Source organism: Lithobates pipiens, unplaced genomic scaffold (genome assembly GCF_037356315.1).
Source record: "Lithobates pipiens isolate NorthernLeopardFrog02 unplaced genomic scaffold, aLitPip1_a1.2 Scaffold_16, whole genome shotgun sequence".
Classification (NCBI taxonomy): Eukaryota; Metazoa; Chordata; class Amphibia; order Anura; family Ranidae; genus Lithobates; species Lithobates pipiens.
In genome coordinates, this window is record NW_027507748.1 from 496,796,582 (window position 1) to 496,816,641 (window position 20,060).

At 37.1% G+C, this 20,060-nt stretch overlaps 1 long non-coding RNA gene across 1 annotated transcript in view; it reads right to left on the bottom strand.

Moving 5' to 3' along the window:
- Window positions 1-1,818: 1,818 nt before the first annotated feature.
- The window catches only part of LOC143984432 (uncharacterized), an 81,681-nt gene continuing 63,439 nt past the window's right edge, over window positions 1,819-20,060 (bottom strand). Inside the window, exon 2 of the long non-coding RNA XR_013274855.1 lies at window positions 1,819-2,584. This is a non-coding gene — a long non-coding RNA (uncharacterized LOC143984432). The remainder of the gene's footprint in view (window positions 2,585-20,060) is intronic.

Here is a 20,060-nt window from a genome sequence, read left to right on the forward strand (position 1 = left end):
GGGGGATGGAAAAGATATTATTTTAGATGTTTATAAAGAAACCAAGGTGTCCATTTAGCATCAAAAGATGTCTAGGTGTCTAGAGTTATGTAAAGTGTGAAAAATGCTTTCCATCTGCATAATTTGGTCAACGCGAGAGATTACTAGTAGAAATGGTACCATATCATATTTCCAATTTAGAGCTATTGCCCAGTGCATGGCTACACATATAGTATGTATCAGATTTGAGATGTGTTTAGAAACCTCTGAGATATTATTGAAAAGAAGACAGTGTTCATATGTTAAAGCAAGTTTTTAAATGTCAGTTTGTCAAAAATAAAGAATATTCTTTTCCAGGTAGGCAGTTATTTTTCACACTCCCAAAACACATGTAAGAACAAGTCTGAAATAGGGCAACCTTGAAAACAAGAGGAAGAAAGATGTGGAAAAATCTTATTTAAGCGCTATGGTGCATAGTACCAGCGAGTTAAGAGTTTAAGTGCAGATTCACGTACCATTAAACATTTGGTACATTTACGCATTTTAATCCATCTGGTTTTCTTTGTAAATTATAATGGGTATATAATTCTTCTTCCCATCTAAATGCATAAAGCAATTTACATTCATTTTCAGTAGAAATCATGAGGTTATAGAGAGTGGAAATTTTGTTTGGGAGAATTGCGACATAAATATTCCTAAGTAGTGCAAGAAGTAGTTAAATAAAAAAAATTTTATCAAAATTTTTGGGAAAATTCATTTATTTTTTATTTTTTAATCACTATAAATCACTTTAGGAAACATTTATTAACACTATTTCTTCTTAAAGCGATTGTAAATCGCTGGACTTTTTTATTTTTTACACCCTGCAATGTAAAGGCATAATGTGCTAGTACACATCACATACTAGCACATTATGTTAAAATTACCTTAAAACAAAGCCCTCCCGTGCTGAGATCACAGAGCTGCAGTGGGCTCCCATCTTCACCTGTCTTGCTTCCGGGTTTGCGGGCTCTGGCTCAGTGACTGGCCAGAGCTGCAATCATGTCACTCCGGTGCATGCAGATTACGGCACAGGGCTCAGGAGGAATGGCATGGCTGGCCACTCCTTCAGAGCACATGCACCTATGACATCAATGGCTGCATGTAATGTAAATATATTGTAATATGCAAATGTTTAAACTACATATAGGTAACCCATATTATAGGTTTACCTAAATCTAAAAAAAATGCATGGAACTTTACTTCCACTTTCATCTGACATTAATCTTTGGGTCCATTTTGAAACCAAAGCAACCATTTTAGCTTTTCATGAACTGTAAACTGCTAAGGTGCATTTTTAAAAAATACATGCACATACTTTTTTCACAGCAAATATTGTAATACACAAAATTATTACAGATATAAATACCCCCTGTGTGTCAAAAACACCCTCTTACTAACCGAAACCATGTATAGTTGTAAAATATCAGATGACATGCAAGTCTTCTTCTTCTGATTATTATTATTGCAATATTATAAATTATTATTAATAGTTTTTTTAGAACGTTATATTAAATAGATGTTATAGTGGCAAAGTAATAAATAAAAAATATAAATAAATAAAACAATAATACAGTGAACATTATTAGTTATTGAAAACAGACTTATAATGTTGTAGAAATGTAATCATTAATTGGCTAGTAGAGTGAAGCCCTACAGAGAGCAACAATTAAAGCTGTACAATATCACCACTCTATGCATTATGTTATTGAATAAGCCTAAAAAAGAATAATTTGAAACTTCTGCAAAGAGTTAATTGCACTCCATATTGAGACAAATAAATAAGGAATGGTGCAAATATATACTTATTTGTTTATTGATTGCAGTATTTCACCACATTTGACAGGATACAGATTGTGGTGTTATGAGATAAAATACTTTAAAATGCATGGAAACATCAGCATTCCATTTACAAAAGGTTAACTTCCCCTAAGCTATAAAAGAGACGCACCATCTGAACACCCGGAAAAGCAGTAAACATTGGTGGCAAGTGACAGAAATTGATCTTTCTTTTTTTGCCTGTCATGTCTCCAAATTTTATTTCTACCATGGCTGGAATAGCAAGAAAAATAAAGTCTACTTGCAGGACTTTGGCCTGAGGGCTCTGGTAGCTGAATCACTGGCTTTTCTTCAATTAGTGGTCCTCTTTCCTGATTGTGGGAGACATGTATATAACAAGGGACTTGGAGGCCTGCAAGATATTGATTAGCCATATTGTGAAGTCAAATCTTAATAAAAGAGCATTGTGATCACACAGACATCATTGGAGACAGCTTGTGCTCCAAGTCATGGGGCATGTAATCCTGAAAAGTTGCAGGAAGATTGCTTGAAATTCCTGGCCTTTAGCTGATAAAGATTCTCTTGATAGAAACGGGTACTGGACTTTCTGGACAAAACTGATGCTTCATAATTGACAGGTACATAGTGTCTTTTTCTGCAGCAGACAATGGCATACAATTATCATCACTTCTGTGCTTGTGTTCTGCAGTCATTTAAACACATATCTCTGTTTCCATTTCTGATATTATGGTTTCTGCAGTCTCTCAAATTGATCAAACTGGGTAAACTGGTGGTTAAGAGAAAATGTTGTTTTAGTACACCTTTAAAGTACTGTAATCTCCAACTTTTTCACCTTTATAATAGAACAAGTGTTATTTAATATCATTGCAAAACTGTATTGTATAACTGTGCATATAAAATAATGCTTGCATATAAAATCATCTTAAACTATGGACATATACTTAGTCAGATACACACAGTATGTAATTGTTTTAATGCATCCTCAAACACATTTTATTGTGTTTTTATGATTGTACACCCCACTAGACAAATGTTTTAAAAAAAGTAAAATAAATGTTAGATTACCAAAAACATAAAAATAATGTAAACTACATGGCCATATAAAGAGGCTTTTAAAGCAGCACAATAGGAAATATTGTGAGGCAGAAAGAAACATTTTACTTTCCCTAAGGGGAACAAGTGCACATAAACGTAGCTAGACAGAGCGTTCGAACCTTAAAAAGTGTAAATATTTTCTTGAGAGAAACTGAATAGTTGGTCAAGGGCTCATTCTAAAGCAAGATAATGACCCCAAACATATGTCCAGGCTACAATGCATCGTCCTTATAGTGTATCTAAACCCAAAAGTAAAAATGTAATATACTGCAGCTTACAAATCCTTAATAGTGGTGACTGCATTCATTTTCTTTCTTTAAGCTTTTTGATCTTTAATTTCACCTAATGATCTGGGCAGTAGGTCTGTTTTCTTTGAACTTTGTCCTGAAAGATCTTGCCAGGAAAGGGGGCAGTTAGAGCATTGAGACAAACCATTTAACACAAACAGGTGTCCTTACAATGATTAGCTTCTATTCCTTTAATAAAACATTCATTCTAAAAGGAAAGTAAAAATGTTTATGTAACTGCTTAAAAAGTGTGAGCTGGAATTTGGCTAACCTATCTACAGGCTGACAATGCCAAGGGTGGCTTCATTGTTTCTCCTTGATCCTGGGAAATTCAAAAAGAAAATGAAATTTTTTTTTTACACAAAGTTGTTATCTAAAAGATATTTCTCATACACAGCATAGACATACCTAAAGTTACACCTATTCTTCTACCCCTCCTGAGTATGGCAATTCCACATGTGTGAGACTTTTTCACAGCCTAGCCCAAAATCCAAGGAGCACCATAAGACTTTCTATGGGTATCAAACTACTCATCTAATTTCCTGACTCCCTATCATGTTTGGAAGTCCAGGAGCACCAGGATTGTAGAAACACTCATAAAATGATCACATTTTGGAAATAAAACACTCCAATGTATTTTCTAAGAAGTATAGTTCGTCTTTTGGTAAAGTCATTTTTTAGCTACAAGTTTTTGGAAAATGTGGAAAGAAAATTAAAATGTAAATTGTCAGTCAATACACTATACAATATCTAACGCACAGCATAGGCATACAAAGAATTATAAACCAAACCACATTGTACTACTCCTCCCAAGTATGGCAATACCACATGTTCAAAAATTTTCACAACCTAGCCACATAGAGAGACCCAAGTCTAAGGAGGACCTTAAGGCTTTTAGGGGCATACATTATGCATCTAATTTCTTGACAACCAACACATTTTTGGGGACCTCGAAGCACCATAACAGTTGAAACACCCACAAAGTGGCCACATTTAAGAAAGGAAACATCCAAACATATTTCTTAAAGGCTTAGTGGGTCCCAGAGTACAGGATACCACATGTTTAAGACCTTTTAAATGTGTGGACTGATTATGTACCCTAGATTACATCTTGTGCTTCGCAAAAATCAACCAACACTGTATAGAAAAACAATACTGTAATGGTCATCTCTCTACCAGTGGTCAGAGAATATAGCTTAGTGTAGCTTCACCTACAGCAGGCTTGTTCCAACAAACCAATCAGGCCTTACCTAATGGACAGTAAGTAGTTCAGTTGTTGCAGAGGATGGATGGGACTGGTGTCTTGCAAGAACATAGTCAGCAGGACCTGCAGATGGGTCAGTACTGGTGGTAGGCAGAGACATGGTCAGCAAAAAAGATTGGCCCAGGCAGCAGGCAGACACATGGTTAATAAACAGGCTAGGTTTGGTTCAGTTGGAAGGCAGAGATGTGATTGGTATGCAGGTAAAGCATCAGTCCAGGTGGCAGGCCAAAACATGTTTTATTAGCAGGCCAGGTCAGTTCAGGCAGCAGGCAGAGACATGGTCAACATACAGTACAGGCAAAAAATCAATCCAACCAGCAGACATAAATGTGGTCAACAAACAGGCCAGGGTCAGTTCAGGAGGCAGGCAAGGCCATGGTCAGTATGCAGGCAAATAGTGTAGACAGAAATGTGGTCGAGAAAACAGGAGGATGGTCGGAACACAGGATATCAGATACAGGCAAAATGCAGGTAGGCAGACATAAGAGAAACACCTTCAGCATACCTTTACTAATATCATAGTGAGACATAGTAGCGATAGAAGCAGCCCTTTATACAGAGGTCAGGTTGTGAGGGACAGTCGGTGTGACAATAGTAACATATGTCATGCCTTCTTCCATGTTTGCAGCATAAATGGCATTTTTTTTGCGTCTTTCACTAGGAAGGAGAATTTTAGTAAAGTGTCTCACATGCAGCCTTTTGACTGCATTAGAATGAAGGTTTTCAGGTGCAGGCCCCTGCTGGCAAATAAATGTACAACCTCTTCTTGGTAGTTTAGGAAGGAGCCATGTGTTCACGTGGACTTATAGATGAAAAGAGTAGTAAATAACCAATTGAAATAGGTAGATGGACTTTTTTTTTATACCAGTGAATGAATCTTATTGCTGACAGGTACGGTTTCCTCATTTGTCCATTGAAATCTATACTGCCCATGTTTAGATCATATTCATGTATACAATGAGCTTTTTAGACCAGACAGCCCCTTACCTGGATTTCCACGGAGGCGTTTTTGTGTATAAAAGAAAGAACATATTCTTCACACTTATACTTCCATTCAAGGGCCAAAAGTTCCTCAATGTGTAAACTGGCTGATTCCCCCCTTTTGTGGTAACCAGTCTTTGTGGAAATGATGTTGAAAAAATATCGTATAGAAATTGTGCACATAAAAGTGGTATCCCTGATGTAGTAGGGGTGATATAAGGTCACACACTATTTTTCTGCTGCTACCCACATAAGTTGGGCATCCAGGGTGGTCCAGGTTGACATCTTTTCCTTCAAAAACATGGAAAACATAGGTGTACCCTGTTGACCTTTTCCAAAGTTTATCCTTTTTTGGACAAGCTTGACAGTGGTTACCATTTAGGACAATGTCTTTGGTAATACTGGTGTGGCAATCACCAGAACACTGTTGCTGGACTTTACTGGCTCTGCTGAGACTGATGTGACTAGCAACCTGTAAGATTTCTATGGTAGTAAGCCCTTGTAGAAGGCCAACTCTGGGTTTCCCAGGGTACAGAGTCTAAGCCCCAACCTGAATCTTCATCATGGCCCCCAAAGGAAGGGATAGTACACCTAGTTGACAATGCGTAGACTACCCATGTGTGCAGAGTACAGATTGCAGGAGACCAAAGATAACCCCGGGAAATGATCTGAAGTCAGGGCAGATGGCAGGCAAGTGAAAATGTTAGACAAAGAAGCAAGCACAGAAAATAGTAATGCAATGCATACCAGGTGCATGAGAAACTAGGACGTTGCTCAGGCAACCCCGGCTGTACTGAGCATGTAAATATGTAGGGAAGCAGACTGGGAGGGGGACCAGGAAGTACTAGGGGGGAAAGGAATATAAATTCACAGTAGAGCAGGTGGCCACAGAAGCCAGAAACACGCATGAATGGAACCACAGATCTAGCAGAACCACTGCAGCAAGACGGTAAAAAATTCACAAATAGAAAATTGCAGGCTAGACGATCACAATCAGAGCAGTATATCAGGCTTCGCTGTCTCTGTTGACGCTGGAACTGATGTGGCGTGATTGCTGATATACATTGTTCTGGCTTTACTAACATTATGTTAAAGAATGTTATTGCTGGCATACACTGGTCTGGCATCACTAGCACTGTGATCAGGATCGCTAGTTCTGGGCCGATACACCTACACTGGTATAAGGGTCTTTAGGAATATTGTTGCTGGCAAACACTGTTGTGGCATCACGGACACAGGTATGACACCAATCAGGGACATAGGCTGGCTGCACTGGTCTAGTGACAGTGTGACTAGTACCACTAGTGATGAGGTACACTGTTGCTGGCTACGCTGATGACACTGGGAGAGGTGTGGCTAGCAATCACGACATTGTGGATGGTTGCACTGATGTTGTGATACTTTACACTGGTGTGTAGCTGGCTGCACTGTTTTTTCTGTGTGTAAAGACTGTAGCAGAACACTGCACACTCATAGATGGTGGACAATTTGCTCTATCTCCTCTCGCAGGTGATAGCCAAGGGACAATGGCTGCTTTGTTTACATCTGTGACCGTTTTGATTGGACACAGTGATCACATAGTACAGGACCAATTTCATTGGCCCTGTGCTCTGATATGTGAGCCACTGTGTCAAAAGGACACCAAGATCACAAAGTGTGCCAAGGAATAGTGGAGCAGCAGTGTATCTGGACAAACAGAGCAGACTGGTCATTCTGGATGCCCGATAGATACTTTTACATGTGAGTGCATTATTATCTTGGAATTTGAACTATATTTCAATATAGTTCAAAGTGGTAAACAATGAAGTATTTCCTCAAGTCTGTGTTGCCCTTCTGAGCAATATTTAAGAGTTGTTAAAATCAGTTATACTCATCCCTGGAAAGCTGTGGCAACCAAATGGAGGAGTCAAATTGGTGGAGAGTGAATTATAACCAGAAGTGCTTCTAGACCTTATTTTGATAAGAGGTCACTATATTAGGTGAACCATTTTTGAGTCTCAAGAAATGACAGTACATCAGGATTAATCGATTTTCAGATATATACCATCGTTTTTGGACTCTATAACTTTCCTACAGACGAAAAATAATTTACACTGATTTGTATCCTTTTCACCAAAGAGATGTAGCAGAACACATTTTGGTCTAAATTTATGAAGAAAGATTATTTATTTGCAAAATGTTATCACAGAAACATGAAAATGCTCTTTTTTTCTACAATTGCGATCTTTTTTTGTTTATATAGCAAAAAAATAAAATAAAAAATAAAAACCTCAGTGGTAATTAAATGCCACCAAAAGAAAGACCCATTTGTGCAAAAAAAATTATAAAAATGTCATATGGGTACAGTGTTGCACCACTACACAATTGTCATTTAAAGTGTGACAGCGCTGAAAGTTGAAAATTGGTTTGGGCAGGAAAGGGGTGAAAGTGCCCAGTATTGAAATGGTTAAGGAGCACTCCAGAACATGTGTGTCACAGACCAGTTTACCTGGCAGGGGAAGCAGAATGCTCTGAGCTTTTAAAAGAAGTACCTGGAGGACTTAAATGCTTCTGCTGCTTCACAGTGTCTGCAGCTATCGAGGTCAGTTTTTAAAAACACGTTCATGAATATATAATTACTGAAATATCCATTTAAAGTTGAACTTTAGTTAGAAAATAGTCCTGTTAGATCACTTCAGGCTGGCCCATTTTTGCAGATTTACAGTAGCTATGTAAAAATAAATATCTATGCTGTTTAAAATCCAATAATATATGGTCTCACCCTGCTCTTCACATGCTCAGTTGCTCTCTATTTTTTGGCACTGTGCTGAATTTGAAGAGGCCAATCTGCTACACAACCTAAACATCTAATGCTGTTCAGGGGCTCTGGACTTCATCAAAATGGCAGCCTCCAGCAAGAAGAAACAGGAGCAATGCTAGAGGCATTTCACAGCACAGGCTAATTTTGGTAGCATAATTAAAAATGTGGAAGGTAAAGAACATAATTTTTTTATCAAGTTGTTATAGGTAAAGTTCCACTTTAAGCATGGATATTGAGATACGAAGGAGATGTCATCCATGTTGTAGGTTGGGGTGCAGATGAACACCTGTCTAGTTTTTCATAACAACATGCCTATTAATAGTATTATGGACAGAGATGAATGCTGCATAGCCATATTTTTAGACTCTCAAAGACTTCTCACAAATTGAGCAAAATTTTAAACTTTTTGAAATCCTGTATGGTGAAGACACACAAAAAATAGTTGTTAAAAGGAAAGTTAAAGGAATACTGCGCTGTGAACCTGCAACCTAGCAGCCAGCACAGCTTGTAGACAAAAAAACAAAAACTGTGAATAAATAAGTGCAGCGCTAAGGTTGCAAAAAGTTAATTTGCATAAATAAATGAATAAATATTTATGTTTAAGCCACATTTATATAATTTGTTTATGCAAATTTGCTTTTTGCAACCTTAGCGCTGCACTTATTTATTCATATAGTGAGGACACTTGAAGCAGCATTTAGGATACCATATATGTATATGAGAGGGCAAACAATTTAGAGATCAGTATAAGTGAACACTGGTGTTGTAATAAATAAGTACATTGTGAGCAAAAGACTGATGTCTCATTCACATTGGTGCATAGACCTGTACCTCCATGTAGAGGTTATGTTTATGCACCCAGGGAATGACAGGTGTTCCGTGCAGCCACGTGCAGTCAGCCTGCCATAATCAATTACAATCTGAGAGCAGCTGCTTTATAGATCTTCCTGCAAAGGCCAGTGTTTACATCCATACAGGGACAGAGAAACACCTGTAAACAGCTTATGGTGAATCTGTGTGAGAGGCTCTGCAAGTTCAATGTGGCTACTAACAGATATTGTGAGTTGTGGGTTGTGAAAATGTAACTCACAAAGCAAGTTTTTTTTGCACTTTTGAGGGGAGCAGCTTAGATACTTATTCACATATTTGTAGTCCAAGCACGGGGTATTCCAAATTACCTTGGTTTTTGATGATATTGATGATGGTGATGCTGTTTGTCAGTAGCATGGGTAGATGGGGCACAGTAGGTGTTGAGCATAAGACACAAGAAACATCAGAAAGTTACTTCTACTATGTACTGCACCCAGATACACGACTCCCTGTCGGTAATCCCGAGTCTGGCTCGGCCTGGGATTTCAGTACCACTTTCGGTAACCCCGAGCTAGACTCTGGATCGCATCGCTGGATACAGGGAGACTTATTTACCTTGTCCCCTGGATCCAGCTATGTCCCCCCGCTGTGTGTGTGCAAGCCGCCCTCCGCTCGATTCACACAGTGCCCAAGTGCCGCTGAGCTCCATTCCCTGCAACGTTACAATGCACGGGAGCGGAGATCGGCGCAAAATTAAAAAAAGTAAAAATACACAATACACATACAGTACTGTAAACTTACAGATTACAGTACTATATAAAAAAAATACACACCCCCTTTGTCCCTAGTGGTCTGCCCAGTGCCCTGCATGCACTTTCATATTATAAATACTGTTTTTTTCTGCCTGGAATTTGGAGATTGTCCATAGCAACCAAAAAGTGTCCCTTTATGTCAAAAGTGATTTTAGACCAGCTAGAAAACAGCGATAATAAATTTGAATCACTTCCAGAATTGAGCAATAGCGATTTGTGGGGAGATCCGTCATCAAACACTAAATCTAATGACAGCGACAATTCTGCAAATGAGCAAATTTCAGTGTTTTTGGATTTGATTACATTATTGAATAATTTTTATTATTATTTGTTATCATTATTTATAGTTATTTATTATATTATAAACGTTATCATACCCGGGATGTCTACTAGACTCTGGTTTGAACAGATTTAAGAGAGTTATTCCTAAGAATTACAGGCCTACAATATAAAACGCCAAATTTCCATGCAAAATAATTGTACCGCTTTCAGCACCTAAAATCAGAAATAATCATACCGCCAGGGAGGTTAACTAATCACTAGCATGAAACATTTTTTCCTAAATACTTCATTTACTAATACAAATCTGAGTTCAAGTGACATTTTGGGCTGAAGTCTTCTCTCAATTTGTACGGGGAGGCACAAGGTCCTTCTTTAGTTGTGCATGACACTCCCTGCATTATATAGACACTTCCTATTGGCTGTCCATGATGGTCCCCAGACGTAGGAGTCTGTGAATTGATATCAGCAAAAGGATATTGTCTGGGACTGGACATTGCGAGCATATCTGCGTAAAAGATGTTAGCGAAGGAACCAGACAAGGAACTTTGGCAAGTATAATTGCTTTACATTGCAAAGAAACAACACAGCTGAATGGGTTGGAGGGAGGGTTAAGTTGTGCCCAGAGATCTGAAGTCTTGTATCTGCATAGTTGTTTCTGACCATGACTTTGAGACCTGAAGCAAGAGTGCCAGCCTGACATTTTTAGAAAGGTAGGTAAGTCATCGCAACCATGCCAGCATGCCATATTGACTTTAACTCTTAAGTACCATGACTCCCTGATCAAATATTCAGAAAAAGACTTCAAACTTTTTCCTGGTTTTCGCGATCTGCATGCCTATTTCAGATTATATGATTCAGGGAGTGTTTAAGACAGTATATTAAAGAGGCTACCAGGATTTTCAAAGTGAGGCTACTATTGACAACCCTCATATATTTCTCTGTTAAACACAGAGCTCAGGAAGAATTCAATAAGTATCTACACAGATATTTGGGCTGTGGTATTTTACTTTCAGTATTTACAATCCAGTATTTTTTTTGTACTTGCTATATTCATTTATACAAAAATAGTTTAACAGTACAATGACTTTCAATTGGGTTTAACTTATTTTTGTAGTCTGAATAAAGCATTTAACAATATTAAATAATGTAATTTTTCAGTAATGATTGTGGAGCAACATAACACATACCAAAGACAAATTTAAACAAAAATGCATAGTTATTGTAGATGTAAAAGCTGTCTACAACATTAGTTCACAACCTTCTTTATTACAATGGCCATCTTGTATAAGTGTCAGAAGATTTTCCCACTGTCAGGTTGAGATTTTAGCTTCCAATTGTCATTTTCCTGGATGGTTCTAAAACAAATTCATGAGTCTGAGGAAAATTAAGGTTCTTCTTATCTGTAATGATTTGACTTATAAGTTTGTTGTAAAGGTCCTGAGGCAGCATCTCCCCTTAATAGATGCAGTACTCTTAAAGGGACTTTCCACAGATTTTTATTATTTATTATTTTATTATTTATATTCCATTTGATTTATTTATCCAGACATAGACGGGGCGGAAGGAACCGTGCATTCATCAAAGGCTCGCCAGTTCCTAAATGTCTTGCAGGACAATTTCATGGGCCAGATGGTAAACGCACCATCTAGAAACAAAGCGTTACTAGACTTACTGATTGCCAACAATACAGACCTGATCACAGATGTGGAAATAAGGGGCAATTTCGGAAACAACGATCACAGGTCAATTTGTTTGAATATAATTGAATATAAGGGGAATACAAAGACACTGAATTTCAAAAGAGCCAACTTCCCTAAATGATCATCCTTGCTAGAAGATACTAATTGGGTAAAATCTTAGAAACAAAGAACACAAGGAAAAAATGGGTGTGCTTTAAGAGCATATTAAAAAAAGGCATTAACCAGTGCATCCCAAGGGGAAATACATTTAAAAGATCTAATAAAAGTCCTGGGTGGCTTAACTCCAATGTAAAAATGCATATAAAAAAAGAAGGCCTATAAAAAAAACAAGGCTGAAGGATCATCATCAGCATTCCAGCTTTACAAAGTATGCTGCAACAAATGTAAGGGTTGCAATCAGGGTCGCTAAGATAGAACACGAAAGGCACATAGCGGAGGAGAGCAAAAAAAATCCCAAGAAATTCTTTAAGTACATAAATAATAAGAAAGGGACAGATCATATTAGTCCCATAAAGAATGATGAAGGGAATCCAGTTACTAAGGATGGAGAGATGGCAAAGCTGTTGAATTTATTCTTCTTCTCAGTCTTCACGAGGGAATCGGGGGGCTTCAGTAACCAAGACTGCAATGTTTATTCTCATGACATGTCACAGGAAGCACCCTCATGGCTAACAGAAGACAGAATTAGAAATAGACTGGAAAAACATAACATTAATAAGTCACCAGGACCAGATGTCTTTCACCCGAGGGTCCTTAAGGAACTCAGTCAAGTAACTGCCAGACCATTGTTGCTAATTTTTATGAACAGTCTACTAACAGGATTGGTACCAGCTGATTGAAGAAAAGTCAATGTAGCACCAATAATTAAAAAACGACGAAGATACATCCCTGGGAATTACAGACCAGTTAGCCTAACATCAATTGTATTCAAGCTCTTGGAGGGGTTGATAAGGGAATATATACAAGATTTTAGTAATGACAACGGTATCATTGGCAATAATCAGCATGGGTTCATGAAGAATCATTCTTGCCAAACCAATCTTTTAACATTCTATGAGGAGGTGAGCTGCCACATAGATAAAGGAAGGCCTGTAGACGTGGTGTATCTGGATTTTGCAAAAACATTTGATACAGTTCCCCACAAATGTTTACTATACAAAGTAAGGTCAGTTGACATGGACCATAGGGTGAGTACATGGATTGAAAACTGGCTACAGGGGTGAGTTCAGGGGGTAGTGGTAAATAGGGAGTACGTGGAATGGTCCGGGGCAGAACGTGGGGTCCCTCAGGGCTCTGTCTTGAGGCCAATCCTATTTCATTTATTCATAAATGACCTGGTGGATGGGACAAACAGCTCAATCTCTGTATTTGTGGATAATACTAAGCTAAGCAGGGAAATAATGTCTCTGCAGGATATGGAAACCTTGCAAGAAGATCTCAACAAATTAGTGGGGTGGGCAACTACATGGCAAATGAGGTTTAATGTAGAAAAATGTAAAATAATGCATTTGGGTGGCAAAAATATGAATGCAATCTACTCACTGGGGGGAGAATCTCTGGGGGAATCTAGGATGTAAAAGGACCTGGGGTCCTGGCAGATGACAGGCTCAGCAATGGCATGCAATGCCAAGCTGCTGCAAGCAGAGCAAACAGAATATTGGCATGCATTAAACAGGGGATTAACTCCAGAAATAAAACGATAATTCTCCCATTCTACAAGACTCTGGTCTGGCCACACTTGGAGTATGCTGTCCAATTCTGGGCACCAGTCCTCAGGAAGGATGTGCTGGAACTGAAGAATGTCCAGAGAAGGGCACCAAAACTAATAAAGGGACTGGAGGATCTTAGTTATGAGGAAAGATTACAAGCACTGAACTTGTTCTTTCTGGAGAAGAGATGCTTGAGAGAGGATATGATTTCAATGTACAAATACCATACTGGTGACCCCACACTACGGATAAAACTTTTCCATGAAAGGGAATTTAATAAGACACGCGACCATTTACTAAAATTAGAAAAAAAGCTGTTTAACCTTAAATTGCGTAGAGGGTTCTTTACTGTAAGAGCTGTAAGGATGTGGTATTCTCTTCCACAGGCAGTGGTTTCAGTGGGGAGCATCAATAATTTCAAAAAACTATTAGATAAGCACCTGAATGACCACAACATACAGGGATATACAATGCAATACAGACATAAAATCACACACATAGGTTGGACTCGATGGACTTGTGTCTTTTTTCAACCATGCTAACTACTGTGTATGGTCAGGGCTAAAAAGATGTAAAATTAAAAAAATTATAAATATATATTTTTTTTAATTTTTCCTCCATCCTTCCTATAAATATATACTATGATGTAAAATATAAAATATAGTGCCACTGTTGATACCACTGTTGTAGTTAAGAATAATTTAAATAGATATTGATCCCTTATTTTTTGAAGGTTCAGTATGCACTTTTAATCACACAAAGTATTCTTTGCCTGGCTTGTGGTGTTCTTAAAAGGTTAGTTCAACTTTACAAAAAAAACTGCCTATGCAGGTAAGGAGTGCCTGTTAATAAAAACAAACTGTGCAGCTCTGACTAAAGTTGAATAATGCCCTCGCTATAGGTGCGTGCCATTTACATTCCTGAAGCCTGATTGAAATACTCCCAGGATGTTGCTAGGATGTTGCTAAGTGAGGCAGAGACGTTACTGCTCAGCTTCACATGAGTGAGCTCTCAAATTCTGAGCTCAGAGCTGCTGCATCAGGGGAGAAAAGAGGCATGGGAGGGGGTTTGAAACCTGGGAGCATTCAAGTCAAGCTTCGGGAGATATATATAGTAAATGACTTACACCTATAGCAAGGGCATTGTTCAATCTTATCCAGGGCTGCATGGTTTGTTTTTATCTATAGATACTCCTAACCAGCATAAGCAGTTTTTTGATAAAGGTGAACTAATGGCCCATACTCACGATCCGAATATCGCACAAAACCTGTCGTTTGAGGAAGAATCGTATGATTTTCGGATCGTGTGTACACTACTTTCGACAGCCGATCATGACAGTTCATCCGATATAATTCGATCAGACATGCATAAAAATTTTCTTCGTACGATTCCACATCGTATGATTTTCATTTAGTCAGTATAGTTGTTGTCCGAAAATACAATACAAATACATTACAACACATGACATCACTTCTGATTTTTTTTTCTCTGTTGTACGAGAATTTTCATGACTTTATTTACCTATTCAATTTCTACTTGCGACTATTAGCCGAAAAAGCTTGTACGATCTGTCGTATGATATTCGAATTGTGTGTACGGACCATAACCCTTTGTCTAAAACTATAATCCTTTGGGAACCCTTTGTCATGTATTAAATGCTTATTCATAAAACAAATTTTATATGCATATAGAAAAAGTCAAATAAAAACAATATTTTGAAAAAGGTATAGTCTTGACAAAAAAATTATTAAAATAAAATTCATCAAAACCCATAGTTATATCCCTTGGCTTTAACATTGGCTTTTCAAGAAAATGCCCCAGGTTTGCCATTCCTCTTAAAAAACTTATTATATAACTTTTTTGTCTCAGTTTTCAGGGAAGAGGCCTGTCTCTACACTATTTTATATCTTTATTCTTGTTTTCTCCTATTAAAAAAATCTAGACAGCTGGAGCAATCCATAATCATATGGCGTATTGCAGTATACTGTATAAACTGACCTCTCTTCAATGTCCTCAGTTAACCTTGTCTGGGAAACTTCAAGACTAACACACAAAGTCACCTTTCTAATCAATTGTTTAGGTGCTAGTGTTTGATATTCAAGCATGAAATTGCTTTTTTACACCCATAGCCACTCTAATTTTTACTATCCCCATTAATTTCCTCATCTGTGGATTAGATTGTTAGCATTCCAGTACAAGGATGCCTCTCTCCCAATGTTGTGTTTATGTCTTGTAGCACTTATCCCACATGAATTATTCATTCTTTTCTATTGTATATGTGTCAACACTTTGCAAAAAAAATAAAATACTCAACTATACTGCATTTGCTCAAGCTATAAAATAAAAAAAATACATAAATATATCTTTTCAATCTTTCAATCATTTGATATGATCACACATATTGAAATGTTTGAGTAAGCAGGTATACAAACTGTGATACTCGAAATAATGAGATTAAAATTATGAATGCTAGAAGGCAGAACATAAGGTACGTTTAATGGCGTGATCTTTGAGAAAGGCCACTTTGCATCAATGTATGGGGAACAATTCATCCTCTTTGCTCTACTGTTAAATATAAGTGTAGTGCAAAGGAACTTTGTTGCCATATAAAACATGATGCTACAGACAAAACACTGTTATATATGTCAAGAAAAGCAGAGATCACCTCTTTCCTTTGCAATTTAGAGTAGCTGTAGACGTATACTTTTTTTTTTTTTCTTTAATGCAAACATTTTAAGTTAAAACAACTCTTTATTTGTAGTGATTAGAAATAGCTTACTTTCTGTAACAGCTAAAGGGAATCTATAATGGTTTTGGTCAATTTTTTATTTGTTTATAAGTATTTTAAAGACAAGTATGAACATACAAGGTTTTTTTTGGCCATTCTTCTCTTCTGGGTCAAAGGAGTGCTGATGCCTCAGTAGAGAGATGCATTTTTTTTTTAAAGCCCACACTTCTCCTTTAAGCAGTTGTCTGTTTTTCACTCAGTACAATCATTGCTTTACCAATGTTTACATCACATAGGATTCTCAGAGCACTACATGCTATCTCAAGAGACAACACAACAGTTGCTGATTGCTTTGCATCTCTATCTCTAACTATATGATAGAAAACTTACTTTCAGCTGTCTGATAAGGGGGAATCATCACTCTATTGAATCAATAAAGGACAATTACTAAGCAAATTAGTGACACAATTATACACACAATTATAAAGTCTATGTAAAAAGAAAAATTCTGACCCCTGCATCTGTAAACCTAAGTAGTCAACTGAAACAGATTTGCACATGGCTGTGACAGATTTACCATTGGAGATAAAACAGATTTTCACTGAGAACAGATACAAAATTAAAAAGTGGTCAAGGGCAGTTTTCACTATGTCTCAGTGCTATTATAGAGCAGCAGAGGGAGGAATTTATGAATAAAGCTGCCTAATTATCATAAATCTGTATTCATATTATGTTGTACTATTCCTGACTATTATTGCCTTGCTGTATGACAGAATTGATAAATGCCCACTATTGTGTTTTCATTGAGTTTAGCAATGTGCTGGACTGAGCATATTTGGGTATGTGGGTAGAGCCTGTACAGCCAAAGTCATCATTCATAAGTACTTTTTTACCACTATAAACTCAGCAATAGATACATCACTATGATAATAATACATTTTGTGTATCAATTATTATATTATTATATATATAGAGTCTCTGATTGGCTGAAATGAATAATTAAGATTGCGCTATGGACAAATTGTACAACGATTATTCGCTGCAAGGATGAATAAAGGAAGATTATAAAATCAAATAAGATAAAGTGAAATAAACTCAAGAGGTTAAAGCTGCCTATGCTTAGATCCTACTACTTAAAATAAAGGAGTAGGCCAGAAATATAAAGTACAAATTAAGCTTTGGCGCTAAAACCTTTCCTAACATACACCTGGGTGCCAAAAAATGGGTGCGTAGTGATCTAATCAGTGTTAGTTGGCCTTATTTATTACCCCAGGAAATAATATACCAAAAGTAATGTGAACCAACGTAAAATGTGTAGTCTCCTGGTGTCTTGTAGATAGTGTCTACCAAATATCTATACATATACCTCTTTATAAATAAATTAAGAAAAATAAATAAGAATTAAGAAGTTAAAAATACCCAGTGGTGTGCAACCCAAAAGTGCACATGTGCTGTGAAAAAGTGATAAATATGTCACATAAAAGATAAAAATAAAATAAAAATAAGTACAGAAAATATATATACTAGGTGCAAAAGATCATATGCGAACCACAAGCCACAATATTAGTGATCCATAAACTGTACTCTATACTATAAGTCCCAAAAATGACAGTCCAAAATGATCGTAAAGATAACAAGAAAAAAATGACAAAAAGAAATCCTTCAATATCCAAACGAATTTTTCAAAATCGCATCACTCAATTGCTGAAAAAACGCATAAAGTCTTTTCAAGTAAAAGGATAGAACAAGGTGACTAGTGCAGGAAGGTTAGGAGCATTCCTCTCCGGTGCGCCACTCAGTGTCAGGAGAATATAATTGCGCTCACCAGACAGAGAACCCTCAATGGGTTAGCCGAGCAGTCACAGTATGAGCCACTGTGCAGCTTTCTTTGGGCTCTGCTCCTGCTGTCCTGGGGGAATGTTCGCCCCTTTTACTTCCGCATATAGTCCGTTAACAAGTGCATGAGGGAGGAAACAGAAGTACATCCATAGTGCAACACTGTCTTAGAACTGTTTATTTACTTAAAAAAATTCCAATTACTCACAATATCTAAGAAAAAACAATCCACCTTAGTATCGGCTGCGCCGGCGTTGCTGCCTGTATACCAATGTGAGGTGCACGTCCTAGGCCACGCCCTACGCGTTTCGTCAGAGCGACGTCATCTGGAGCGGCCATGTTGGTGCACCTTATCGTTTATGTAGGGTGCAGCGCTCCACTGCGCTTGCGCGATGGATCCGCACCATTTTAACTATGGGAATGCCCTAACCATACCGCTGTGGATCCTATTACGTGCTGTATACTCTCTATGTCAGCACAGATATATGGGAAAACACCCGTTTTTACATCTACACTGCGGACACAGGGCATAATAGATTGCTGCATTATTATGTTTAGCTATGGAGCACTGCAGCCCACATTTTTAATCCAGGCATTCAGAACCAGAGCAGGTAATAGGAAAAAACTAATAAAATACAATATAAAATACATACGGAAACAAATAAATAAAATATATGAATAAAAATGTGTATAAATAAGGGGTATGTGTGTAAACCACTGGCAGGTTACCCCATACACATGACACACTCAGATCTCATAATTTGCAAGATTTGTTCTATAATAAAAGGAGAAGAATTAAAACTGCAAAAACAAATCCGTGCAGTCATTTTCATAGAGAATGGATACAACCATTGCATTCTAATGGAAGAGAGAATCAGAAAATAAAAAATAAAAAATATAAACATCTAGAAAGTATATATATATATATATATATATATATATATATATATATATATATATATATATATATATATATATATATATATATATAAGAATTGCAAACAATGGTGAAAAGAATATATTATAAAAAATATTATGAAAAATATATATAAAAAATAATATATATGATGCAGACCCATTCAATCAATTAATAAAATGGAATTAATAAATATGAAATGAAATAATATGTGAAATGTAACTACAGGTAGAATTAAATTTGCAAGGGAAGCATATTATGAAGGAATACCGGTATACTTCAGTTTTGGGGAATGCTTAATCCCAGAGATGGACAAAAATCTATAAATTACTTGTTAAAGAAGGAAGTGGAGCGTAATATTCAGTTCTTTGTGGGCCCAATGTTTTTGTACTGCCCCTATTGAAGATATATGTATATAACCCTTTGTTTAGGCCCCAATGTGTATATCCACCCTATCTTATTAGGGGCCATAACTTTGGGTGGGTCTTTCTTCTGTAATACTGCAACTTTTTATCCAATCGGTTAGAGAGAGCCTACCTAATTTATTCGTGGGTCGAATGTTGTGCTTAGTATGATGTCCTTATTTTCATGGATGTAAACACCATATTACATTCGATCCTATATCAAATGGCATATAGTCTCAAATATAAGGAAGGAAAAAATAAGTTCTTAAAAATACAAATTTAGAAATTAGTCAGAAAGCAATTAAGATCCAACTCCACATTCATTCCCCGTGGTTGGAGAGTGTCTAAGTCATATATCCATTTGGTGTCATTTTTAGATATTTTAATGGTTTTATCCTCTCCTCTCCAGTGGGCCCTTATTTTGTCAATTCCATAGAACACCATCTGTCCTGGGTCACGATTGTGGAAGTTTTTTTGATGTTCCTAATGTGTTCTCCGATTCTGATTTGGAGTTCTCTCGTGGTTCGCCCTACATATTGCTTAAAGCAGGGGCACTCTATAATGTAGGTGACGTGAGTGCTTTTACACGTGATGAGCTCATTTATTCTGTATTCTCTT